General features: G+C 41.3%; 2 long non-coding RNA genes across 5 annotated transcripts in view; one reads left to right on the top strand and one right to left on the bottom strand.

Moving 5' to 3' along the window:
• Positions 1–27,878, top strand: part of LOC132664519 (uncharacterized) — a 398,084-nt gene that overhangs the window by 130,793 nt on the left and 239,413 nt on the right. The gene's annotated exons all lie outside the window — the stretch shown is intronic.
• On the bottom strand, positions 119–24,731 carry LOC132664520 (uncharacterized). Of its 2 annotated transcripts, none has more exons than XR_009603740.2 (6): positions 24,620–24,731; positions 10,572–10,715; positions 10,350–10,404; positions 9,505–9,590; positions 8,027–8,186; positions 119–406 (listed from the first exon to the last, which is right to left on the bottom strand). It is a non-coding gene; the product is annotated as an uncharacterized LOC132664520 (long non-coding RNA). The 2 variants fall into 2 exon arrangements; XR_009603741.2 differs by lacking the exon at positions 119–406 and adding an exon at positions 4,306–4,545.

The raw sequence follows: 27,878 nt of genomic DNA, 5'->3' as shown, positions 1-27,878 counted from the left end.
TTAAATAAAATTCAATAAATTGCTTGGCCCAGGTCAAGTTGACCAGACTCCTTTAACAGGCAGGAGGAATTGCCATATTGGCCAAAACCGTGGAAGACACAAGTGAGGGCTATTGGCCGAAGGCGGAGTGGAATCCATGGGGTTAGGGACAAGCGGAACAAAGAGCGGTGATACAATCTCTGAAGCAGATACATGTATAATTTACACAGAGCGGGATGTGTCTGGCTCCCATCGCTTCTAGCAAAACATCTTCTCTGACCTGGCTTACGATCGCTTAATTGCTTCATGAAGTCTGGTTTCTCTCATACTTGACAAATGTGAAATCCACAGACAAACAACGGATCAGTTAACCCAAACTCCACCAGCATAGTAAAGACTTGCGATGTGTCTTAGGAACATGAGCCATCTGAAATGAGAACAATGGGACAATAATGTCTTACATTTGTCCAGCACTTTTCAGTTTATAAACATCCTGTATATTTATACATGGAAAAAATATCCTGTAATCCTTATAAAAGTCCAGTGAATTAGGACTGTATAGTCTAAGAGTGCTTTTGTGGGTATTCCTGTACCTCATACGGTGAGGTGGGGTGTGTTCAGTCCAGGAGGGGATAATGGAGTGATTGTTCATTTGAAAAAGAACATTTAACAAAAGAATCTGAAGGTCCAGCTTCTAGCACTGCTTCTAGCTCTCAAGATCATTTCTCTGAACTTCAGTTTCCTCATCTAAAATGAGGATCATAATAACTTGTCTGACCACCTAATAGGGCTACTTGAGATCTGAGTATGTTGATAGATGGGAAACATTTTATAACTGTAAAGTGATATTTTTGCTATTATTAATGGTATAGAAGCTATATAATATAATGGCAATTCTTACCGTTACTTATTGTCCACAACCAGGAATAATAATATAATCAATAGTGTTGACTAATATTAATTATTAACGAGGCAAGAGAGGAAGCAGAGGCTGGCTTACCCATTCCCAAGTGTGCAGCCTCTATAGGATGGTGTTTCTGGCTCCAGGGGGAGCACAGCAGAAAAGCTGGGGCATTTTACCCCAAAAGAGAAAAGTGAGTAGCTAAGGATGTGGCCTCTCTGTGCAGCCCATTGGGCTTCCTTACACTGAGGCCTACATACTCACATGGTCCTTGAACTGTGGACCAGGAGAGGTGTCTCCCCACAGGCGTTTGAAGCAGAGAAAAGCAAGGTTTTCGTGATGAGGAGTGGAAGAGGCTAGGCTATGTAGGCCCTATTTCTCCTTCCAAACCTACCATTCTTCTTGGGTGGGGGATGGTGGGAAGAGGGGAGAGTCAGTGAGAGAGTGGAGGGAGGCCAGGAGTATCCCACCAGTGGATGCTCCTTCCAAGGGCAGGAAACCCCAGAAGAGAGGGTTTGCAGTTTCCCTTAACAGTGTTCTTTCAACATTATTGCTCTTTTCTTTACATCACAATAGTCGTGTTTGGAGTTTATTTCAAAGGCAGTGAGAACTCAGGCCACCAGCAACCCATCAACATTTGTCACCCTGCCCTGGACAACAATTGCTTTCGTTCCTTCCCTCCCTTCCTCTTCTCTTTCTTCTCTCCTTTCTTCTTTTCTGATTTCCTTCTTTTATTTTCAAAGCACATTCCCACTAATTTGATCTTGGCAACAGCCCCAGGAGAGAACAATAGTGGTTGATATTATCTTCATTTCATTGGATAAAAAAATGAGACAGAGTTGAGTGATGCACCCAGATCACAGAAGGTAGCCGTGGCTGAGTTGGAACAAGAATATAAGTCTCTGACTCTTGGTCCTTGACTTTGCCAGTAATCCCGCTACTTTTTAAGGTGTAACTCTGGACATTAGAATATACCTTGTCGCTAGTAAGGTTTTAAAGTGAGCCCTCATTGGAGAAATTGTGTATACTCAAAAAGACTTGGGTCCCTGTCCCTGTGGTTTGCCTTTAAGGGTGTGATGTATTCCTGGACCACAGGAACATACTCTGAAAGGTTTGATCTCCTCACACAATGAGGTGAGCTGGAGCTGAGAAAGGCCTATGCAGATTTCCATAGCCCACCTCATCCTTACTGGTGGGAATATATTCTTAGAAATGGAGGGGAGAGCCATCTACCATTATGAGAGCAAATATTTAGAGGCACTTACCGTGTTCGAGGGTCTGTTACAAACACATTGCATGCATGATCTCTTTTAATCTTTATACCAGTTGTAAAAATAGATGTACTTAATCATCTTCATGTTTTAGATGCGAGAATTAAGGCGGAAGATGATTTGTCACATGTCATACAATGAACACTCAATGGAGGTGGGATTTGCATCCAGAAAATCTGGATTCAGGGTTATATTGTGTAACCACATGAGCTCGGCTGCTTCATATGATGTACCTGCACATGTACACATGTGTGTTTGAGTGTTCTCTGGTATGTTTGAATTAAACAAATTTAATGTACTGATAATGTAACTTTACCTCAATCCTATTAATCTTTGTAATCCCAAATCCTAGCCCCGGGATTTTTTAATATCCCTGAAGCTAATTTGTCAATAATGGTTTCCATTGTAGGGCAGAGGTGACCATTGGTGTTTGTAACCCTTTCAGGTTTCCTCTCTCTGTGCCTGCCCATACGATGTATACACGAAATACTTGCTAGATGAATTTATGACACGTTTTTCTGCTATCATTTTTGCAGTCTTTTCAACATGTACATGGATATATTTCTTAGAAACTATCTTTGCTTGTAAAAAGCTTGATTAGAAGGAAATTTGTCTCCCTTGGAACAGTCATTTTACTGATCTCTGAAATCATGGTTGTGTTAGTACTACTCCACGCACCTGGGTATTTGGGAATATAGAAGTGGAATTGTTAATGTCTTCGAAAGAGTCAATAAACATCTGGTCATTTCAAATTTCTGGGTCTCAAATTATTTTCTCTACTGTAAAATAAGGAAGATTGCATGGCGGTTAACTTACCAGCATTTAGATTTCATGATCTTACTTAGATCTTTTAGGCATTTCCAAAAACCCTGATAACATGGCATTGAAAATCATAGCTATCTGGATATCAGGCTGGCTTTCCTGATTTTGTATACATTATTAATGAAGTTGCTAAGGGGAGCATTTAGGGTGACTCATGCCTGGATGCTCTTCCCTAGGAACCTAGTTGTCATACTGCAAGACCTAGATTTGACATCACCTCTTCTGGAAGGCCTCTCCCAGCCCTAACCATCAACTCTCCAGGTTGAGTAGGTCCCTTATCACCTCAGGTCTCATTGTACCCTGAACATCTCTCTGTTAGTAGCGTATATCTTTGATTAGTAATTGTTTAGCCTATCTTTTTCGTTGGTCTGTGATCACCTGGGAAGGGGGTTGCTAAGCTCACCACTTTCGCTTCCTAGTAAAGAAGCCAAGGAGAATATAACAGAGCCAAGAGAGGGAAAGAAGTGTGTACCGACAGTATCATTTGAACATGTGGATCGAGCTGTGTCTGAACCTGGATATTTCTAGAATTTTTGTTTCAACCTGAGCCAAAACAACCCTTGCCTTTCCCCTCATTCTATATTTGGTTGGATTCTTGTCACTTGCAACTTAAAGATTCATAGTTTCTGTTGACTGATAAACACTGTAATTGAACCATTGCAAAAGAGTTCTAGGAAAGAGTTTGGTGCACAGGGTGTCATCAGAGCTCAGCAGAAGTGCTCTTACAGCTACAGTCTGGTTGCCCAAAGTATTGTCCATAGATCAGCAGCATCAGCATCATCTAGGACTTTGCTGGAAATGCAGAACCCCTACCTTAGACCCCCTGAATGAGAATGTGCATATTAACAAGATCCCCAGGTAATGTTTTTGCACATTCAAGTTTGAGAAGAGTTGCTATGAAGGACATGGGGAGGGATATACTTAGGGACATTTTCCCATAAAGATGACATTTGAGATGAATTTTGAAAGATGCTTAGGACCCAGACATACAGAGCTGTGCTGAAACAAACTGGCGTGGCAGCAACTTTGAACGTGAGGTGAACAGGGAATGGTGGAAAAGGAGTCTGAATACACGGACCAGATGTGGTATGTAGTGAGTCACAGGAGGCCCTTTACAATAGCAAGACATTATTTTGAGGGGTCTTCAGGGCAACTTGATGACTTTAGTGACTGGAAATCCATGGTAGAGAGAGGAAGTCACTATATGGCTCTATTAACAGCCATCACTCTGAGGAATGATTCACTTCCTGGATTATCCATCACTACGGTTAGAAAGCCTGACAAATTACCATTGATCTACCAAACACATACTGCCCATATTACATCCTCAATAGTCAGATTCCTTCTTTTCCAGGATTGCTGGGGTTTGCCTTTTAATGGCTAGTCTTGAATCGATTCAAGACAGGGGATTCATGGCAAATCTCATGCCTTCCCCTGAGGACCACTTCCGATCGTGTTCTATTAACAACAGTCAGGTGCTATGTTTCCCTGAGTCATCCTCACTGTCTCCCAAGGGTATGGTTTGGCCGAAGATGGCTCTTCTTAAGTTTCTTTGTGCACATTTCTTGGAGTCTGTGGCAAGATGGGAGAAGATTGAAATTAGAATAAACCATGGATAAAATGTGAAGCAAGATGAGATTACATTAAATTTATGACATGCCGGGGCAAGCTCATTTTGCTTCGTGAATAATGGTTAATCACTGTTCGAATCAGAGACTATTTACTAGCTGGTTCTCATAAATCAGGGTTGGGGAGTAGAAATATTTATCATGAGCTGATGTCATGTGACTTTAATATAGCCAAATATTTTAATAAGATTGAAGATTCTTAGACACGAATGTTTTAAATGATGGCAGATCTCAAGGCATTAAGAGAGGAACCTAAAGCTTTTTGAAGTCAAGCACTGCCCTTTAAAAATTGAACTTTAATGATGTCTATGCTCTCTGGTCCCTCCTGGTCCCTCCTGCCTCCTCCGCCCTCAGCCGTTGAGATGTGGCCAGATTTATGGTACCTGGGTCATTTTCCTGACTACTTTTTTTTCCATTTTATACAAGCTATTAAATGTAATTTATGAGAGTGAGAAATGCATTCTAAATGTGAACACTTTTACAACTATTGGGGTAAGTCAAATGGAGGAGGTTGCTTGGTGCAGGGAAGAAGCACTGGCCGGTGAGCCTAGAGTCATCAGATTGAATCTCAGTCCTAGAACTTGCTGTAGGACTTTGAGCAAGTCATTGCTCATTTTTGGTCTTCATCCATAAAATGAATGGATTGGGTTATCTAGCTCACCCTCTCCTCTGCTCCTGCCCAGAATAGTCCATCTCAAGGGCCATGACTAGGTACCTATCACCAGTGTATATACAAAATATATACAACTTTGGCGGTGACGGGGGGGAGCTTGGCTGTGAAAGGGAAGAGCGATGATGGCTCCTTACTAGAAGGGCATGTAGGGCTGGGATAGGTTTCTTAAACATGGGCTGGATCAAGTGTATTCAAATGCTGATGGGAAAGGCTCCGGCAGAATGAAATTTTACGTAGAAAATTTCTTCTGAGAAGGAGGGAGGGGATGGGGCTCCAAAGTGTAAGAGGGGGTAGTGGCTTGCATAAGAGAAATTACTCATCTGTGATAGCAGCAGGAGAGATGGCGAAGATGGGTTTTATAGATTTGTAGCCCGGAAGTTGAGAGTGTTCCAGTAGCTTTTGTTTTCTCTGAAAAACTGGATACCAGGTCATTTGCTGATAGTGAAATGGGACAAAGGGTAGAGTGTGGAGTTCTAAAGAAAATGGAAGTTTTGAGATAATTGTGAAAAGTCCAAACAAGTGTGAACAAGAGAAACCTGTCAATACTTCCAAGGTCCAGTTGGGGTGATGATCATGAATTTATAATTGTGGATTATTTCAATATATTCTCTACGTTTGGCAGTTTACACCAGCCCCTCAAAACCACCCCTACCCCCCCGGAGGGTGACCTGTATGGCCATATCCACCACCTCTTGTGTCTTTCAGGATGTTTTGTCCGGGGAAAGCACTAGCGGGAGACTAGAGGAAAGGAAGAGAGGAAGGTTGTGATGCTTATTCCGCTCCTTTTTTATAGAGGTTGCCAGAGTCTAGATGTGTCTCTCCACCGAAGGCCATAGATGCTGCTGAGTAGGCTTGATTCTGGGTTTGGTCATCTGCTCCTTCTTTATCCCCTGTCAGGTCTTGGAGTGATCACTTCACCCTGCCCGTTGCTCGTCCTGGTCCTGCAAGATCCTTTGTGAGTTTCCCAGTACACTGCTTGCTGCTCTATAAACAGTGCTCTTATTAAAATTTTCCTGAATTACCCAGTTTGAGTTTGCTCTGTGTTTCTTGCCGGCACCTTGACTGAAATATCCTGATACCTCTTTCTCTCCACCAATGCTGCCCATGTGTAGACACAAAAAAGTTCAAGCATCGGGTTTTTGTAGTGAAGTATGAAAAAGGGACAGATGAAGAGAGAGGGAATTTGAAATACTTTTGTCCAGAAGTTATTGAAATATGATAGGTCATATGAACTACTTAGGGAAGGAAGGGAACTAACTGCTCCTGCTTTTGGGCAGTGAGGTCAGTTTATAGTCAGTTTCAATGTTGGAAAATAAGAGTAATTTGAAGAGGTGATGAGGCAGCTGGAGGAAAAGATGAGTTAAGAGTGGTGGAGTCAGTAATCTCAGACATAGAACATTGTCAAGTGGTGAGAACCTGGGAGTTAGTAGCAGAGGTCAGTATGGCACAAGGTACCCTGAGATGAAGTTCAAGTTGTTGAGAAGCCAGGTTATTGGATAACTCATCTGGATGGTCACTGACGTCAGAAATGACAAGGCAGGAATTGAGTTTTAGGGAAACACTGTGGGTCAAATGCCAAGTTTTTTAGTAAATAAGATGGAATAACTGGGGGTACAGTAGAAGACAAAAGCTAGTAGAGAATAGTGGTCAAACAGATATCTTGGGCCTTCAAAGAACAGGGTTTTTAGAAAAGTGACAGGTAGCCCTAAGGGGGATAGACCATAGTATACTGCTTCATGACTGTGTTGAAGCCAACGGCTGTTGTAAGAACTGTAAAGGAAGTTTTGTCCTTTGGGGAGAGTCAGGTTTGTGTTCAGGAAAGAAATTGGAGTGGATGATGTGAGAAGGAGTGTACATTGTAAAGAGGCTGGGCCTGGAAATAGTGGCCAGGGTTGGAATTCTAAGGTATTATTTGACTTGGAACTTTTACATTATGAAACCTAGTATGAAAGGCAACACAGAGTTATTCTTGATGGCTTATTTGTGGAGGGTGGGCATTAGGCATAATGGATGGACGTTATGTTTACCAGGCTTGAGAAACTCTCCTTAGTCTCAGTATCTAGGGCTGTGTGAATGTGGGGGTCATGTGTCTTTCTTCCAGTTGGTGGTATTTCACCTTCTGGTGTTAAAATCCTTTCAGCTTACCTGCCTTGGGATAATGTATCCATGCATCTGTTTGTTTGTTCAATTACTTCTTAAACCAAGTGAGAATCAGCAGGTCATAAATTCATTAGATAGAAGTTATGGGAAGTTGTCCTTTGATTCAACTGAACAATATTACTTAGCAAATTTCTCTCACTCTGTTCTAGCCATGTTGGTTTTCTTTCTGTTACTGGACTGTGCAAGTTTGCACTTTCTGGGTTCTTCGCATTTTATGTTCTTTCTCTCTTCCTTCCAATCTGTATGAATGTTCTTCCCTCCAAAGCTGTGACTGACTCACTCCTTTACTTTAAATGATATTTTGCTCAGTGTCACCTCCTCAGAGAGACTTTCCTTGACTGCCTGTTGAAGCTCCCTTGTTGTACTCCCTTCTCTTAAAATACTTTTTTTCTTTTTTATTGTATAACTGTTGGCTTGGCTTTTTGTCTTTCCCACCCACGAATATAAGCTCTATGAGGGTAGGAACTTTGTTTTATGTATTTTGTTACCCATAATGCCTTTGATAGTCCTGATGTGCAGTAAGTGCTCAATAAATGTTTGTTTGAGTGCTGAATTAATGAACAATTTGGAGTACAATGAGGTACTAACTTACCTTATCTAGGCAGTAAAGCCTTTGCTTGATTATATGATGGATCTGTCAAGGTGACTTCCGCATTGGGTGAGAGGTTTGAGAAGAACATCTCTTAGTTTCCTTTCCACTCCAGTGTCTCCTCTGTCCATTATTATGGTTATCTCTTGCACACTGGAAACAACTGTATGAATTGAAAAGGACAGTAAATTGGTAAGTAAAAAAAAAAAAAAAAAATTAACCAAGAAAAGAAACAGAGATCTTCTCATCAAACCTCTCATCAAGTACAAAAGCCATGATTTGCTTTGGCCAGTGGTACCATCAAGTGTGAGATACGTGAGGTGCTTAAACCTTGTGGCCTTCCCTATATCGCTGTTGTCGGGAACATTGTGACTACAGCCTCTGCCAGTAGTAAGCTATGTGTTAGGTATGTCAGTGAGGTTATCAAAATCAAAAACAGACAAACCCCAGAGAAAAATAAGTCTGCCAGTCTGGAAACATGTTTTTCTTTTTTGTTTGTTTTCATAAAAAAAAAAATTAAGCTACTTAGATAGAATAAACTAAAACACTTTAAAATGAACCTGCAAGACAAGACCCTGGAGTCCATATTATTATTTTTTTAATTGAGGTATAGTTGACACACAGTGTTACATTAGTTTCAGGTGTACAACATAGTAATTGGACAACTCTATTAAGTTATGCTGTGCTCACAAGTGTAGCTGGCACCTGTCCCCATGCAGCACTATCATAATACCATTGACTGTATTCTCTACCCTATACGTTTGCATCCCTTTGACTTACTCATTCCATAAATGGAAGCCTGACTGCCTTCTCCCCTTCACCCATTTTACCCATCCCCCACATTCTCCCCTCTGACAGCCACCGGTTTGTTCTCAGTAATTTCGGGTCTGTTTTTGCTTTGTTTGTTTGTTTGATGGAGTCCATATTATTAATGATCATCAATAGCAAAATGTTGTAATAAAGTAAAGCTGTGAGATTATTCATAAAGGAGAAGATAATTACCACTTATTGAGCAGCTCTTTGAGTCCGCTCAGCAAAATGAAATAACCTACCCATGTGCAAACAACTTTTTATTTTTTTAATTTTTATTATTTTAATTTTTATTTTTTAAGGTCACAGAACTAGGGTTTTATCCCCAGAATTCTTCCATCTGGACAGTCTGGGCTGTTTTCTCTCTCCACGATGCCTGCTACGCATAATATTATAACGAGGAAGACATTCTTTCTCCCTGTTCTACTCTTTTTTTCCCCAATATCTTTCCCCGAGATAGATAGACATCTACCTGATTCTGAGTCTGACTTCGTTACTTCTACCTGTGGGAAAGTTATTTAAACCACCAAAACCCTCTTTTTACTCAGCTTGGAAAGGCAGGTTAGTCGTATCTGTATCAGAGGTCCTTTACTTGGCTTCTGTGAGAGAGTGACGTGTGTGAGGAATAGTTGTGTGCTCCTGCACCCCCGTAGAATGACGAACTGGCTTACCACAGGCTTCAGATCTTTCATCCATCACTATCAACTCCCTGTGCCTCAAATTCTTGATTCGCTCAATGACGCAATACTGCACACTCCTCGTATGGTGGTTGGTTGAGCAAATGAGATAAAGAACATAAAGAGATTATAATAACACCTGGCATGAAATGAGCCCTCGACATATGTGGCCCATTGTCTTGACCCTCTTTCTCCTCCTCTGCCTCTTCCTCCTCCTCCTCCTCTGTCTCATTAGATATGGTCACTGTCATTATTGGATTGCAGTGTATATTCACGAGCATATATATATATATCCATATTATGTTTAAGCTTCATGAGACTTTAGAAATAATGTAATAATTTCTCTCATTTTACAGAGAGAGAAACTAAAAATTAGCTTGCCTCAGGTCACACACCTGGTATATGGCTAGACACTGAGGTTTTTGAATTACTATATTTTCAACTATACGTATGTATGAAAATTCAGTGGGAAGGTTAGATTTTGAGGTATACTCAGCAAATGAGGTTTCTGTTCATGACTGGTTGGCAGTGCAAATGACAAGTACCATAATGGTTACATGCCCCTGTTGAAACTAGAACATAGGGCACTAGGCTTAGAAAAGGCCACATGTCAACGGCTTCCTATTTTTCTCCATTCCAAGATAAAGTCTTTCAAGTTATATATCACCCTGGAAAGGCCATCTGTCTAAAATTGCTTAGGCTTGGGAAAGAGGTTTTTAGGTCAGATGTATTACTCTTATTCCACTTGAACTTTATTTTATTTTTTCTCTTCTTGCGATCTGAAACTCAATGATCTTTGTCACAATTCGTGATCCCAAGAAAGTCTGAAAAATACTTACGATATAATAACCAAGAAGCAGATTCTCTAAATGGAGAACTTCTATATTTATAGCTCTGGAAAACACACAAAAGGGAAAGCCAGAGTAATCTTCAGTAGAGATGCGGACAGAGAGGATGTCTATATATGCTCTTTGAGAGTTGACTTCCTTGCTCTGAGAACTGCCCGTTCCCCATCCCACCGTAAAAGGGTGGTCTATGGTAGCCCGTTATGTACTGCAAACCTGCTCTTGCAGCCCAAGATGACTGGATCGGTGTAGATGCTTGACTTGGGATGGCCTGCCATTCTCCCTTGGAAGCTGGCACTCTCTTGGGAGTCAAGATGCCAGTCGGTTCCTGCTGGCTGCTTTACATAAAGTTATCTTCTTCTTTGAGAAAAAGACAGTAAGCAGGAGAAGGAGAAGCATATTATGTGTTAAGTCACTGTAATTCTGAGGTTGTTCATTGCTGCAGTGTTTTCTCACTAGTACAGATAGAAGAAAAATGTACCATCAAGTAAATTTATACCTTATAACCCAACAATTCCATTTCTGTATGTACATCCAAGGGCAAACCTTAGATATTTGCAAAAGGAATTTGAATGAGATAAAAAAGAAGAAAACTTAATGTGCATGAATGGAAGAATGAATACGTAAATTGTGATAAAAATGGATCACTATGCAGCAGTTACATGAAATAGAGGTCTATCCATCAACATGGATAAGTATCAGAAATCTAATATTGAGTGGGAAAAAGTTATCAAGATACACCTAAAATTTAAATTTACTTCAAAATATAAAGAACAAATATAGCGTAATATTAAATGATAAAAATCAAGAGATGGATCCATGGTGCCATTTATAACATTTTACACCTTAATGAGTAAACGAGATAAAGCCATCCTGCCCATAATTCAGGACTGAAGGACACCATTACTAAGTTTGGGTCAATGGTTATCCACTCTGTTTGTTTTAGTCATAGATTTAAAACATTTCCAGTAGTGGAGAGTTTGGCTGTGGAGTCAGACAGACTTAGGTTCAAGCTCACACTAATAGTTTTGCATTGAAAACTTCTTTATGTTCTCAGAGTTTTCATTCCTTTATCTCTTTCTCACAAAATGAGTTGAAAATTATATATCTATAAATACAAACACATAATTAAATATTTTAAATTTTATATAAAATCACACAGTGGCTGGTGTACATGTTCAGTATAATATAAATATAATTTGTATCAAAATTTCCCTCTACATTTATAGTAGAGGTATTTTCTCATGTTATTAAAAACTCTTCATTAGTAGCATTTTAAATATGGAATCAAACTTATTGAATAAATATTACACAATTTACTTAACTGTCTTAAACACTTTATTTTCAGACATTTACCACTATCAATTACTCCTTAATAAACATGTTTGCACAAGTAGTCTTTCTTACAGTTTATATTATGTCTGTACAAAATAATTACTAGAATTAGAATTAATTGGTCAAATGGCACATTTTCAAGCTTCGGCTACATATTTTCAAATTGCCCATTATAGTTGTGAACATCTTATATCTGTGTGACCCTAAGCCGATTATTAAATATTTTTAGCCCTTAGGTATTTTTTTCTTTATCTTAGAGTGAGGTTTAAAATAGTAGCTATAGATGTGGAGAAACGGGAACCCTCTTGCACTGTTGGTGGGAATGCAAATTGGTGCAGCTGCTCTGGAAAGCAGTGTGGAGGTTCCTCAGAAAATTAAAAATAGACCTACCCTATGACCCAGCAATAGCACTGCTAGGAATTTACCCAAGGGATACAGGAGTACTGATGCAGAGGGGCACTTGTACCCCAGTGTTTATAGCAGCACTCTCAACAATAGCCAAATTATGGAAAGAGCCTAAATGTCCATCAACTGATGAATGGATAAATAAATTGTGGTTTATATACACAGTGGAATACTACGTGGCAATGAGAAAGAATGAAATATGGCCTTTTGTAGCAATGTGGATGGAACTGGAGAGTGTGATGCTAAGTGAAATAAGCCATACAGAGAAAGACAGATACCATATGGTTTCACTCTTATGTGGATCCTGAGAAACTTAACAGAAACCCATGGGGGAGGGGAAGAAAAAAAAAAAAAAAAGAGGTTAGAGTGGGAGAGAGCCAAAGCATAAGAGACTCTTAAAACTGAGAACAAACTGAGGGTTGATGGGGGGTGGGTGATGGGCATTGAGGAGGGCACCTTTTGGGATGAGCACTGGGTGTTGTATGGAAACCAATTTGACAATAAATTTCATATATTAAAAAAAAATAAAAAATAAAAAAAATAAAAAAATAAAATAGTAGCTATATCATAGCATTGATGTGAGACTAAAATGAGATGGTATATGCAAAGCACTTGGGCACCTCCTAAGATATAGTTAGTACTCAAAAAGTGCTAGCTATTGTATTAATACCTTACTCTGAATAGCAATATATGTCTGTGATACCTCCTTCTAGCTACTTTAATAGGCAAAAAAGATTTGTTTCACTCCTATTTTAACTTGTATTTCTCTGATTACAAAAGAATTAAAAAAACTTTTATTATATTGGCCAGCTGCAGTTATTTTATATAAAATATTACGACCTTTTATTTGTGTCTATTTCACTATTGAGGCTCCAGTATTTTCTTATTGATTTCTACCTGTTTTTTATATAGTGAGGCTATTAATACTTTGTTAGTCATATTAATATGAATCTCCCCAGCATAGAGTGTGGAATGTTTTTCCTGAGGAATAACTTACAGGAAATAGAATTATAAACAAATTTTAGTTTTCAAGGGCAGTTACATTCTAATTTCCAAAGGGTAGGTCAATGTTTTTAGGCCCTTGATGGACTCCTTTCTTCCCATCTGCGTGTCCCTCAGTAAGTTTGTCCCTTCTGTGATCTTGTGTCATTAATTGGTCTTTCATTAATGGACCGTGTTGTCATATCTCTGAAAAATAAGAGAAGACCCTTCCTTATTACATTACAGTTCATTTTTTTTTTAATGTTTATTTATTTTTGAGGAGGAGAGCATGAGCAGGGGAGGTGCAGAGAGAGAGAGGGACAGAAGATACGAAGCGGGCTCCATGCTGATAGCAGCAAGCCCAATGTGGGGCTCGAACTCACGAACTGTGAGATCATGACCTGGGCCAAAGCTGGGCGCTCAATCTACTGAGCCACCCAGGTGCCCCTCATTGCATTTGAAACCTAAGGGCTTCCTCTGAGTTCCTTCTCAGTTACTGTTTCTGCGCCTCCCCCTATCCCAGAAGGATGTGTCTCATCCTACAAATGTGGCTGATACCCAGGACACTTGTTCTAGGGTCAGTACTTTTGTTCTGAGGGCCGGTAGGTGTGAGTACCTGCCGGTCAGTGTACACACTGCTGATGTAATTCATGAGGCTCGGGTGTGAGGTGAGATGAGTACTGAGACCCTAGTGTGAAGGTGCCTAGAGATGGACGTGTGGTTCTGGAACTGCACTTGTACACGATTGCTGCTGTGACAGAGTCACACAAAATTAGTAGCTCGGAACCACACGGATATATTATCTTACGCTTCTGGAGGTCAGAGGTCTGAAACAGGTTTCACTGGGCAAAAAGCGAGGTGTTGACAAAATTGCGTTCCCCCTGGAGGCTCTGGGGGAGAATCTGTTTCCTTGTCTTTCCAGCCTCCAGAGGCCGCCTGCGTGCTGTGCTTCGTGGCCCTTTGATGTGTGATCCAAAGGCAGCAGTAGAGCGTCTCCGAATGACCTGTGCTTCTGTCGTGTGTCTTCCCTTCTCTGATGCGACCGCCTCCCTCTTCCACCCCTGTGATTACTCTTCTAAGGTTCACCCAGCTGATTCAGGAGGCTCTCCCCCTCCCAAATTCCTTCACTTCATCACATTGGCAAAGTCTCTTTTGCTCCATCCTGGGGCAGAATTCCTCTTTGGGTACGTAGGAAACAAAACCAAGCTATTTGCTCTTGAAAGACAGTGATGGGACAGGATAGGATAATGGTTGCAGACATCCCCCTTCTGAAAGGGAGAAACAAGGAAAGCACCACTCCCAAGCAATTGCACACTTCAGCCCGGCAAACCCCGTGGGTTCAAGGCCTAGGGATAATCCTCCGTGGCTTGTGGCTTTGCCCTCTGGGCTCACCATTGTCCCCGTGGCACCCTCCTTCCATTTCCATGAAGGTGGTATGTGTTGCCACTGAACAGTTCCATAAGCCTGGTAGAATTTTTGGCATCTGACAGCCCTTCATTTTCCAGTTGTCCACACCTTTCTGCCACATGTGTGTACAGGGTTTCCTGGTAGAGCAGGTGGAATCTGCATTCCCAGGCAATCGACTAGTCTCAGCCATGAATTTGCTTTGGTCAGTGGAACGTGGGTGAGTGCGAGGCTTCAGATACATTGGTGTGGTTTGTCCCGGACTCTTCTACCTGAGCTGTGAGACCAACATGCTTCCAGTTCAAGGAGAATGAGGAAACACATGGAAGACTCACATGAACCAAACCCAGAGCCTCGATTGGCCCAACCAATCCCATCTACATCTACCTGGATGAGTCCACCTACAGATCCACGAGTGAGAAATCAAGCCCGTCAAGAAATGTGAGAAAACGGAGATGTTAACATAATGGCAAACTAACAAGTTAACCTCCTGCAGTTTCAGGGATTCTGACAGAAAACCTGAGGCTCCTGGGTCAGAGACAGAAGATTTAATTACTCACAGCAATAGCAATAATCAGAGTATCAGCGTTTTTCCGTGTCAGTTCCATATACCCCAGTTCCCACAGAGTGCCGCACGGAGGGCCAGGTAATGCCTACGTATAGAGTGGATTGTGCTACAGGACGGGATCCTTGAGGGCAAGGGACTCAAATTTTTTATATTAGGCAGTGAACATGTCTAACTATGTGCTCTGAAGGCAGATATTATCTATGTTTTGCTAGACAGTAAGCATGTCCACCCTTTACTCCTGAGGGAGACGCTGTCTCTATATCCAAGTGTATTCTAACTTGAGAAGAAATTCTGGAAAAAAGGCAGTCGCTACCTTTGCTTGCAGGAAAAGCAGAAAGACAAAAGACCCATATTGAATTGTCTCTCAATAAGCCTGGATGTTGTGCTTTCTTCTGTGTTTTGGAGCTGTTTGTTATTCAGCATTATTGTATGACTAGCTGGCAAATATACTGTGACTTTGTGGGTTTTCATGTAAGACCCTGAATCTGAGGTGGGACAAATCCATGTCAATGGGCATGATGTGTGCTTTGAACAAAATTAAGAGTTATCACTGAAAATGGACTATATTACACAGCAAGAAATTACTTTAATAAATTTTGAATATGCATGATATATCTTAATGCTACCTGGTGCCATCGTGTATTATTCTTCATTTTCATTTTATGTAAATAATGCTGAAGTAGTGGTAACTCATTGAAAGGAATACTGAGAAGATTTAATTATCTGCTAAGAAAATTACGCTCTCTACTAATACTTTGTTTCAGACACCTCTCATGCCCTACCTTAAACCCTTTCACTAACACTGTGGTAGGATACCGTTCTTTTCATGCTGTAGGTGGCAAAATGGAGGCTCAAAGGGAATCGCCCAAGGCGCAGTTTGCATAAGGGGCCAGATTAGGGAAGAGACCATTCTTGATTCTCAAGTTTGTGCTTTTACTTTTTTTTAAATTTTGTGTTAACATTTATCTATTTCTGAGAGACAGAGATAGAGCATGAGCAAAGGATGGGGAGAGAGGGAGGAAGACACAGAATCCAAAGCAGGCTCTGAGCTGTCAATACAGAGCCTGAGGTGGGGTTCGAACCCACGAGCCGTGAGGTCATGACCTGAGCCGAAGTCAGATGCTTAACCAACTGAGCCACCCAGGGGCCCCGGTGCTTTTTCTATTAGAGCACATTTCTGTGCTCAACATAGGTATGTCTCCCATCTCTCTAAGATACCTAATGCTCAATTTAAGGAGGTTGGTTAGTAAGGGGCACAATCAAAACTAGAGCTAAAATCTTCTGATTCTAAATATGACATTGTTTTACTGTATTACATGAAAATAACCTGTGCACAAGGGAGGGATTTAACTTGCATGATCTACTTTATCATGAGCACCGAAGAGTTAAAAAAGAGACATCGCATTTTCTGCGCCAAAAATGGTGCTAATTGGTAGGCAATTTATTTGTAAAATTTCCCAAGCACATTGGAGAAATACAAACTTCCATAAGAATCAGTTGGCGAGGACTTTAATTTGGTTGATATCTGGTAGAACTTGAAGATAAGGATCTTGATGCAAAATAGTGATAAGCCACCCTAAACTCCATTGGAATACGTCAAATCTAATACCCAGAGATTGATCAGCAGAAAATAAGGGAAGAAAAATTTGGCTCAACTTTGGATGAAGATAGATCTTTTATTCTGACCTAATTAATGTTCATGCCAGTTCTCTGTTAGTAAAACAATATCAGTTTGTCTCACATATGGCCTGGAGTATATCATTTACAGGTATGTTTAGATTAAAAGCTAGTAAATGGCACATATTTCTCATTTCAGAGAGAATGTGTTCATGCATGATACAACCTTTTGCTGGCTTATAAAGTCACAGGTTAAAATTTTCCTCTGGGTATTGAAATATGATCATTATCACCACCACCACATTTTTATCCTATCGGAGTTGGCTAGGAACTGTGAAGAATGCTTTCCTTGCATTGTCTCATTTACTTTTATCTATCTGGTGAGGGCCCATGATTGTCTTTATTTATCAACTGGAATGGAAAAGCTACGTAAATTTCCAAGGTCACCCAGGTAACACATGGCAGAATCAGGAGTCAGACCTTCGTCGAGCTAACTCTAGGGCCCCTTTTTGTCTGTTTGCAAAGTAGATGGATAGCAGTGTACTAATCTAGGCCTTGATGATTAGACAGTTATTACTTTGCAGTTATGCACTGACGCGTGACTCAATATTTTTGTGAGGTGGGCTCATCTCCACCTTGAGCACCCCTCCAATTCCACAGTGTCTTCCTGTTGCCCCTGAAGCGCATCAAGCTTGGCTCCTGCCTCAGGGGCTTTGCACTTCATGCTCTTTACACTAAACCTGTCTGCCCCGTTATGTGGGTGTGCTGTTTGTACCACCTCCGTCGAAAGGCCTGCCCTGGGCTCCCCCTTCATTGTTTACCTTTTTGCTCTGGCTCATTTTCTTTCCAGCACTTATCAATAGTTGGTGGTATTATATATTTAACTATGCATTTCTCGGGGCGCCTGGGTGGCTCAGTCGGTTAAGCGTCCGACTTCGGCTCAGGTCATGATCTCACGGTCCGTGAGTTCGAGCCCCGCGTCGGGCTCTGTGCTGACGGCTCAGAGCCTGGAGCCTGTTTCAGATTCTGTGTCTCCCTCTCTCTCTGACCCTCCCCTGTTTATGCTCTGTCTCTCTCTGTCTCAAAAATAAATAAACATTAAAAAAAAATTAAAAAAAAAAATAAAAATAAAAATTACAGTAATACAGGGGCGCCTGGGTGGCTCAGTCGGTTGAGCGACCTACTTCGGCTCAGGTCATGATCTCACGGTCCGTGAGTTCAAGCCCCGCGTCGGGCTCTGTGCTGACAGCTCAGAGCCTGGAGCCTGTTTCAGATTCTGTGTCTCCCTCTCTCTCTGCCCCTCCCCTGTTCATGCTCTGTCTCTCTCTGTCTCAAAAATAAATAAACATTAACAAAAAAATTAACTATGCATTTCTTGTCTTTTCTTGCTAGAAATGAACTTCCATGCGCACAGGGTTCTGGGCCTCCTGTGTGCTTTGCTTCCCTAGTGCTCTAGAATCCATCTGCCTCAATAAAAGATTCTGAACTGACATTTGTTGAGTGAATGGATAATGGAAGCTTTTTTTCATTTTTTGAAGTGTTTTCTATCGTGATTAGAATCGTTGTGTTGATAGGTGTGGACAATATATGGGTCTTAACATATTCACACAATCGCATTCCAGAGTTTGTACTGGCTTGAATTTCCACCAGCGATGTAGGAAACTGCCACTTTTTGTCCCACACTTCCAGCCCTCTCCAGGAAGGAAATGCTAGGTATTATAATCAGTTTTGGGGAAGGGTTTGGAGTGAAGTTGAGATGATAGAATAAATCCTGTGCTGGTTTAAAGCATGAACCTTGGAGTGGTGGGGGCTGGGATTCAAGCCCTGCCCGCCCTGACCTGGAACTCTCTGGGCCTCCAGTTTTGCATCTGGAAAGAGACTAGTAACCCAGTGTCTACTTGACGGATTGTAGTGTGGAATAAATGCAGTAATGTGTATTGTTCACAGTACAGCGTCAGGTTCCTGGTAAGGCTACAATTTAGTAAGCACTCACTCACCCCACCCACCCCAAAGAAATGCCTGGGCAATTTCTCTGGGCCCAGCCAGTTCCTAACAGGGTCCCGGATAGGAAGACACTGTAATCTCTCTCTGTTGCAGAACTGGCAGGAAGGGCAGGGGGCCAGTGGTGTAACTGTCCTGGTCACTCCTTGTAATGGGGGAAGAACATCGGGATGGTGACAAATCAATGGGAAACAAGAAGTCAGTGAGGCCTGACATCTAAAAAAGGCATCAAGAATGGGACAGAGGGAGGAAATGGGGTGTCCGCTGTGGTGCTGACTTGGTAGTCTTTTAATAGAACTATATTCCAGGAAAGAGCTTCTCGAGTAAGGAAGTTCACCGAGCCTGTGCCCGACAACATGTCAGCAGCAGGTTGTGAAAATAACTTTCTCTGGCTGGTTGTGACAGCTCGTAGGGACGTATTTCTTTTGTCAGTTTTATAAGACTGAATTTCTCCGAGAAATGACAACCTTGGCTAATATTTGTTAAAAACTTACTACAGGCCAGATGATTATTGTACATTTTAAATGCATTCATTGAAGATATACTTACCATGCATCTGCTATGTCCCAGGCATTGTTCTGAGTGCTGGGAACAGAGCAGTGAAAAAAAAGACAAGACAGTGTCCTATCATCATAGAGCCTACCTCTGAGAGCATACAGCCTGTACCAGGTACAAAGTTGAAAATAAAATATAAAAATAATACTTCTGTGATCACAGAGATCTTTCTATATTAGGACATGTCTATGAAAACCATGCTATGTAAAACTACATAGGATTCCACTCTATCTATGTATTGTAATTTATTTAATGACTAATGAAAAAAATGGGTCATGGGGTGCCTGGGTGGCTCAGTCACTTAAGCATCTGACTTGATTTCAGCTCAGGTCATGATCTCACAGTTTGTGGGATTGAGCCCCATGCTATCAGCACGGAGCCTGCTTGGGATTCTCTCTTCCTCTCTCTGCCCTTCCCCCCTCATGCTCTAGAGCTTTTTCTGTCTCAAAATAAACAAACGTTTAAAGAAAAAAGAAAAAAATAGATTGTTTTTAGTCTTTTCTTACTACTAACAATAATGCAGTCAGCATCCTCAAATGATATTTAATAGCACTCTGTTTTGGACATTTATTATTGCATAACAAAATATCCCTCCTTTTCCATAAGAAATGTCCTGTGTTTGCTGTGGCATAGTTTAAAAGGTTCTGGAAGCCTGTTTTCTTCTTCTTTTTTTTAAATAATTTTTTTAATGTGTATTTATTTTTGAGACAGAGACAGACCGTGAACAGGGGAGGGGCAGAGAGAGAGGGGGATACAGAATCTGAAACAGGCTCTAGGCTCTGAGCTGCCAGCACAGAGCCTGACGCGGGGCTCGAACCCATGAACCGTGAGATCGTGACCTGAACTGAAGTCGGACGCCTAACCGACTGAGCCACCCAGGTGCCCCAAGCCTGTTTTCTTCTTGAACGATTTCTGTCCCATTCGGTCCCAGGAGGGGCAACTCTTTATAAAGGTATTTTATTTTATTGTTTAGGAATCATACCCATATATGTTTGAGATAGGCCCCTCCTATTTTGTTTATGGGTCAGTGTTCTTAAGATTCTTAGAAGCCTCTTCCTCTCATTAAGAGTGTCTGTGAGGCACCACTTTAAACTTTGGCCCATCAAAAGTTTTGTCATATAAATCTTGACAATTTTGTTAATTTTTTAATTTTTAAAATTTTATTTTTTGAATTTATATCCAAATTAGTTAGCATATAGTGCAACAATGATTTCAGGATAGATTCCTTACTGCCCCTTACCCATTTAGCCCATCCCTCCTCCCACAACCCCTCCAGTAACCCTCTGTTTATTTTCCATATTTAAGAGTCTCTTATGTTTTGTCCCCTCCCTGTTTTTATATTAGTTTTGCTTCCCTTCCCTTATGTTCATCTGTTTTGTCTCTTAAAGTCCTCATATAAGTGAAGTTATATGATTTTTGTCTTTCTCTGACTGACTAATTTCACTTAGCATAATACCCTCCAGTTCCATCCATGTAGTTGCAAATGGCAAGATTTCATTCTTTTTGATTGCCGGGTAATACTCCATTGTATATATATACCACAACTTCTTTATCCATTCATCCATCGATGGACATCTGGGCTCTTTCCATACTTTGGCTATTGTTGATAGTGCTGCTATAAACATGGGGGTGCATGTGTCCCTTCGAAACAGCATACCTGTATCCCTTGGATAAATACCCAGTAGTGCAATTGCTGGGTCATAGGGTAGTCCTGGTTTTAATTTTTTGAGGAACCTCCATACTGTTTTCCAGAGTGGCTGCACCAACTTGCATTCCCATCAGCAGTGCAAAAGAGATCCTCTTTCTCCACATCCTTGCCGACATTTTTACCATATTCTAAGTGAGATTCTCTCACGCTATATTTTTTCACTGGCAGTTGTTTGTGCATAGAAAGCTTTTGGTGAGCATACTGTATTTTCCTACTGACTCTAATACTAGTTCAGTTTTCCAGGTACATAGTCATAATACATATAAATAATGCTTATCTTGCCCTTCTTTTAATTTGGGCCTTTATTTAAAGATTTTTAAGGCTTATTTATTTTGATAGAGACAGACAGAGAGAGGATGTGAACAGGGAAGGGGCAATGAGAGAGAGGGAGAGAGAGAATCCCAAGCAGGCTCCGTGCTGTCTGTAGAGCCCGACGCGGGGCTCAATCTCATGAACTGCGAGATCGTGATCTGAGTCAGACACTTGAGTGACTGAGCCACCCAGACACCCCTAGTTTCAGCTTTTAATTTCCTCCTTTCCCAAGCCAGTCCTGTTGAGTGGTATCGGGGCAGAGCAGACCTAGCAGCAGTGGGGTCAGGTAGCACCAAAAGGACTTAACTGCAGAGACAGATGTAAGAGTGAGGATCCTTGTAAAACTGGAGGACATGGGATTTCTGCCGCTTCCAGCACCATCCATTTGGGGAGACAAAACATGCATGCCTGACCAGATCACTAAAAACCTTAGAAAGCTGTGCTTGAATGGGCCAAACAGTACAGGACTTCTGGGCAGAATGACATCACTGTGGGCCAAGGGGGCCAAAAGATGGGGAGGGGGCTGATTTTGAGTTGGGAAACTCAAAGCACTTTGGCCAGTCATAGAACCGAGGGCTCTTTCATTTGTGCCCCCTGCTACCCATTGTGCATACTGGGTCGCACACCATATTGAAATCATTTGTTCAGTCATCATCTGCTCCCTGGGGGTGGGAATTCTGTTTCCTTTCTCTCCAACTCCCTGGTTGCTAACAGAATGCTTGGAAAAGTGTAGGCTCTTGGCAAATGCTTGCTAATAAGTTACTAAATTTCTAAATGTGTAAGTGAATATATGCACAGATAAAGTCATGTATATTTGTTGGGATATTGAGTGAATGAACAAGTAAGAGTCATGACTCCACAGGGTTTCTCAAACCCCAAAACGGAAGGACCAGATGAGGCTAAGATCTTACTTCTCCTTCCCTGGGTTCAGAGTTGAGGCATCCACTGGTTAAAATGAGCTGGCTTAGTTCCTCTGTTAGACTTCCTTTCTCCTTTCGGGATTGATGGTATGGTAGAGAAATGATTTAGCAAGAATGTCTCCTTTACATTTTGTTCAGGATCTGCTTGTTCTTCTGGAGACTGAATCAAGCACTGATTTTTTTTTTTAAAGGACCATAAGTGGGTTTTTGCAGATCTATTCACTAACAATACTGTCTAAAACTGTTGATCCTCTAACATCAACTTTATTCGAGAATGGAGCATTAATTAACCATGGGTTGATGAGTCCGAAGAGATTCCTTCTCCTTCTATTCGAAGATCATTACATAATGATTTTATTGGCTAATTGGTTATTTGACTATCTCTGGATAGTTTATGCACACACACTTACAAACATAATTTGTCATTTATTTTTCCACCAGCGAGACGAAATCATTGAGCCTCTTCGGTGCCTTGTAGATTCAGCCCCCCAAACCAGAGATGGCTAATCCACCTTCTATCTTGTATTCCAAATGCAACCGAATGCTAATGGCTGTGTTATGCTGTGGATTGCTGTTTTGAAAGATACTGAGGTCGTATCTGGGATCAATGCAAAACAGTTCTGCTGTGGTTGTGAAAGAGGGAAGTGTGGCTTATATACTCTGATGGTTTGCCTTTTATAGTCTAACACTTGAGAACAGGAAATGTTTCCCAACTCAAAATCACCCCCTCCCAATCTTTTGGCCCCCTTGGCCCACAGTGATGTCATTCTGCTAAGAAGTCCTGTACTGTCTGACCCATTCATCCAGTCACAGCTTTCTAAGGTTTTTTAGTGATCTGGTCAGGCATGCGCGTTTTGTCTCCCCAAATGGATGGTGTTGGAAGTGGACTTCCAGTGGTCATCTTATTAAATGGACTTAAAATGACTCAGAATCCTCGCTTTGCCATCAAATGCTGAATTCGCCGGAGCAGGTCATTTAACCTAAGACCTAGTTTATACCTCTGCAAAAAAAGATCTCACTTAACTGTGAAGATTAAATGAGATCATAATGCAGGTGTTTAGCCCAGTTAGGCTCTCAAAGGATGTTGTTACTGTGACCCCAGAGAAAATAGAGTGACCTTCAGCCTTGCAGGAGTTGATTGCAACATGTTTGAATACAGTTGAAAACAAAGAGGAAACATCGCCTAAGAGGGTGCTTTTGCTAATGGTCTCTGATTGTTCTGGTTCCTTATTATGGGGCCATTGGGAAAGTGGCATATGATGTTGGGTAGTTTGTTTCCACTGGTACAACTGTCCCAATGGAAAGGGCAATGTATCAGGGTATTTTAACTGAGTTCGATTAAGCTTTCAATACCCTAACTCTTCTACATGTGATTCCATGGCAAGCTGTCTGCTGACTATAATTTCTGCTCTTATACAGGGAGAAAATAGTCTTATGACACGAGTGTTCTGGTCACCATGACAATTATTTGTAACTGTAATTTACTAAATTGGCAAAGGTAGGACAGGCTGGTCATGAAAAGGTGATTATTATGGTTTCCACAATGGCAATTTCTCATTCCAAATTAATCAGTTGTCATTCTAGAAGTCTCACAAGCAAGGTTAACGCACAGCTCTGAGTGATGGAGCCTTTAAAAAAAATAAATAAACCTACAAAGATGTGGACCAGACTCTGAGCCATGGTGAATTTGCTAAGATCCTGAGTGCAACACTGTGAGGTATTATGTAGGGTAGACTGTTGCCTTTTCCCTCAGTGTATCCAACATAGCCATTGGCAAAGTTTACTGAGATTCTTTCCTTGGAACGTCTATAGGTCAGGATTCCATGAGGTCATGGACTATGAATTTGCTGTCTCTGTACATTTATTTTCTCTCTCTGGAATATGTTCCTTCTTCCTTCTCCCATAATGGGAGGGTATGAGAATCAAAACTGATAATGGATTCAGTGTTTCCAGGATACTTTGGGAATACAGTGGTGAATAAGATGGACAGATCCTTGCTTTTATATCCTATATTCTTTATATTTTTTAGAATGTTCTACAAATATAGCTCTTATTAGACCATATCTCTCATGATTCAGTTCAAGTGTTGGATCTCTCATACTATCTGTGACTCTCCGAGGAATATAAAAATCCTTTGTGTACTTTCACAAAACCTCAGGTTCTCTTCAGACAGAACAAGTGGGCTTCATATTTTGATTATCCATCTACATGTCTGTCTTCTCCATCACCTTCTAATTTCATTAAAGGCAAGAGCTCTGCCTGGTTCTTATTAAACCACTGGCATCCAGCACAGAACCTGGAAACATAGTAGATGCAATCACATGTTTGCAGTACAATTTAAGGGCGAGATGCCAATCCTATTATGGTCAGTGACCCAACTGTTTCCAAATCGTGCCAACCAATCACCATTTCACCCCCAGAATTCTCCCTAAGGAACAAACAGAAATTGAAGTCTTACTGCAGGTAGCTGGATAAGTGCTCCGTTGCCCTCAGCAGAGGTCCTCTGGCCAAAGCTGGAATGAAGTAGGAGGCCTAGAATTGAGGCCGGTGTGGCACCTCTTGGTCCTGCTCTTCCCTGCCTACCTCCCCTCACACGCTAAGTTCACGTATGGAACCTAGAACATTCCTTTGTGTCCAAAGGGAAGAGGCTAGGCCCCAAGAAGATCCCTGAGTTCAAATACCTACCTGAACAGATGGAATGAATGGAAGAGAGACAAAAGAAAAACTAACCAACCACGAGTGGCTGGCTGTGTCTTAGATCTGAGATGGGAAGCCTGAAAGAAACGTGGCCCCTGAGTCCTTATAATGTCAGTGGTCATACCACATAACTACAACTGCTCACCAGTTAGTGGCTCTGATGTTCACTGGTTAGGTTAGCCACACTCTCTTGCTAGTGCTAGATCCCTCTAAATGGACCACTTGAGATCCTCTCAGCTTTTCCGGTTTCAGGATATTTGGTCACTAATGTAACCAAGCCACACTTGTGGCAACCAGTTCTGTGTGGGTACCTACTGGCATCACAGGACACAACCCAACAGGGCCTCACCTTGTGTCCAACCTGCATTCCTCTTGCCTCCTGCCTCTGGGTTCCTTTTTGAACCTGAGATTCTATGGAACACAGAGCTCTGGAGGATAAGTGCTTTCTCCAGCCACTCACTGTGCTGGGATGTACTTGTTCATATAGCCTCTCTTAGCACAGTCCCAGAAGATCCATGGTTTGGGCTTGACACCCATTGGTGGTCAGCTCAGTAATGGTTTATCGGCTCACCCTCCTTTCCTGCCTTAAAGCTTTAGGGAGCTAGGAAAGGAGCAAGTCTGGTTTGGGAAGAGAAGGCTAGATTATCCTCCCCCCTAGACTTGGTTAATTAGTGATGACTCCAGTGTTTAATGGGGTTCCCAGACTTGTCTGCACATTAGAATCATCTGGCAGTCTTTAAAAAGTTCTAAAGCCCAGGTCACTCCCGGATCATTTCAATTACAATCTATGGGAGTGAGACCCAGGTGGTGATACTTTCGGACGCTCTTCAGTGATTCCAATGTGTAGACAAGCCAGAGAACCACTGAGCTAAATGATAACAGTAGTAAACCAAAGATAACCCACTGCAAATTTTAATTGGAACATTATTGTTCAAAAATTATGGACAGAGTATAAGTTCACCACCTTTGTATATGATTAAGGAGGAATATATTGACCCCTGAGTTAAGAAAACTCTTTGGAAAGGTGAAAAGAAACATATGTGACCTTAGAAGTCCTTGAGCCACTGCAAAATAATGTCTGCCATCAGGCACCTTCTCAGGGTGACCTTTGGCATGGATAAAGAAAGGGCTGATTGAGAAATCTAAGTGCCTTAGGATGTCTTTGGCTTTCTCTAACATTTGGAAATGCCCATTTTCAACTCATCTCCTATACTTGGCATTCAGGAAAGAAACCTTCATTAAAAATCAGTTGATAAGATCTCTTGGCCAGGTCACCTGCTTTCAAGTCTCCATGGCAGCTGGCTGTGCTAAAGAAGACATTTTAAAGTTGCATGTCTAAGAAAAAGAGCGGGTGAGGCGGGGAGTAAAATAGAGAGTTTGAAGATGACATTTTATGTTTGTGGACAAGTAGGGCTGGAAGGAAAAAAGGTCATTTTATCCACCTTGCCGCCTTTATGGTACTCTGAACCTAACTATAATTTATGTAATGATTAATGCAAAGAATCCATACTATTCAGAGATAGCAGACTTACCTAGTTATTGAGCTTGGAAATCAGCATGGGAAAGAAAAGAATTTGGGCTTTGCAGTTATTAAAAGCAGGGCTCAAATGTATATTTCCCCGCCTGCTTATTAGTCTTGTAACTTTGTGCAAAATTATTTAGATTTTTTTGGGAACCTGTTTCATCATTAAAAAAATGGCAAATTACTAATATACAATAGGATTATCTAGAAGGCTACTTGAAATAGTGGGGATAGATCAGCCCAACATGTAGTCAACGAGGCAATAATCCGCCCCCTTCTCTCTCTTTGTCACTCTTTTCCCTGCTCTTATGCCTCAAAACAGTGATTTGACAAATTTGCAAAGTTGTCATTGGACAGTATGATCTTTGCATGATTAAATACGAAATTATGTCTGTTTTTTAATGTTGCTTAAAATAATTTCTCATCTTTATAATTGGTATGTGCGGTAGGGTGTAGTGAAAAGAGCACAGTACCTGGCACAAATATTTTTGAATAAATTAGTGAACAAGTATTGGAACTTAAGAGACATGAGATCAAGTTCAATGACTAATATAAGCTCTGAGACACTGAGCAAGTCATTGCTTCTGTCCAGACCTCATTTTCCTCATCTGAAAGACAAAAGAGTTAGAGAAAATGATCTCTGTGTTGCATTCAGCTCTAAAATTCTGAGATTTAATTAATATGTGAGCACCGTGTTCCCTCTGACTGCACCTTGTTCATCAGTCAGACATGGCACTCGGCATGTTGTATCACACCTAGGTGTTTGCTCCCAGATTGGCCGTGTCCCAGCTTCAACATGGGAGGCAGTTAGAGTAGAGGTTTGCAGCTCAGGCTTTGGAGACAGCCTGCTTTGACATAATGTCAGATCCTTCACTTCCTTGTGGTGTGACCTTAAGCAAGTTTCTCAACTTTCTCGGGTTTCTCATCTCTTCAGTGGGGTTCATGATGATATTAGTCTTTGCCTTAAACACTTACTAGGATAATGGACTGGGTCAATCCTTATGAAGCATGTGGCATGCTCCGTAAGTATTAACTCTCAGTCCTGCGTTTTATGGTTCAGTCTCCAGCACTTAGCCCAATGTCTGGTGAATACTAAACGGTAGATGAATATGAATGAAGCGTTTAAAAATATGCCTCTAGAGTGTGTGCCGTATGTAAAGTATGTGATTTCTGATAAGAAAGAGTTGATCAGATAATCAGGACTCAAGATTTCCTGGCAATGCTGAAAACTCATGAGTTCGGAAGCCATGTTGGAAGCCAAGAGATTTTCATCTGACAGCTTGTCATGTTACTGTTTGGAATGAGTTAGTATATAAGAAAAAGGCTTGAAATTCTGACGCCTGGCCCTTCCACCTGTGTCCATTATCTTTATCAGGCTCGTCTTGAGAAGAGTCTAAGTATAGGGAGGGAAAGAGCATGTTTTCATTAGGACAGAACTGTAGGGGCATCTCTTTCCTGAATGGGATGCTATATTTCTTCTCCTCTTTCTTAATCCATT

This window comes from Panthera onca, chromosome F2 (genome assembly GCF_046562875.1).
Source record: "Panthera onca isolate mPanOnc1 chromosome F2, mPanOnc1 haplotype 2, whole genome shotgun sequence".
In the NCBI taxonomy this organism is placed as follows: Eukaryota; Metazoa; Chordata; class Mammalia; order Carnivora; family Felidae; genus Panthera; species Panthera onca.
This window is presented reverse-complemented; position numbering and strand designations above follow the sequence as displayed.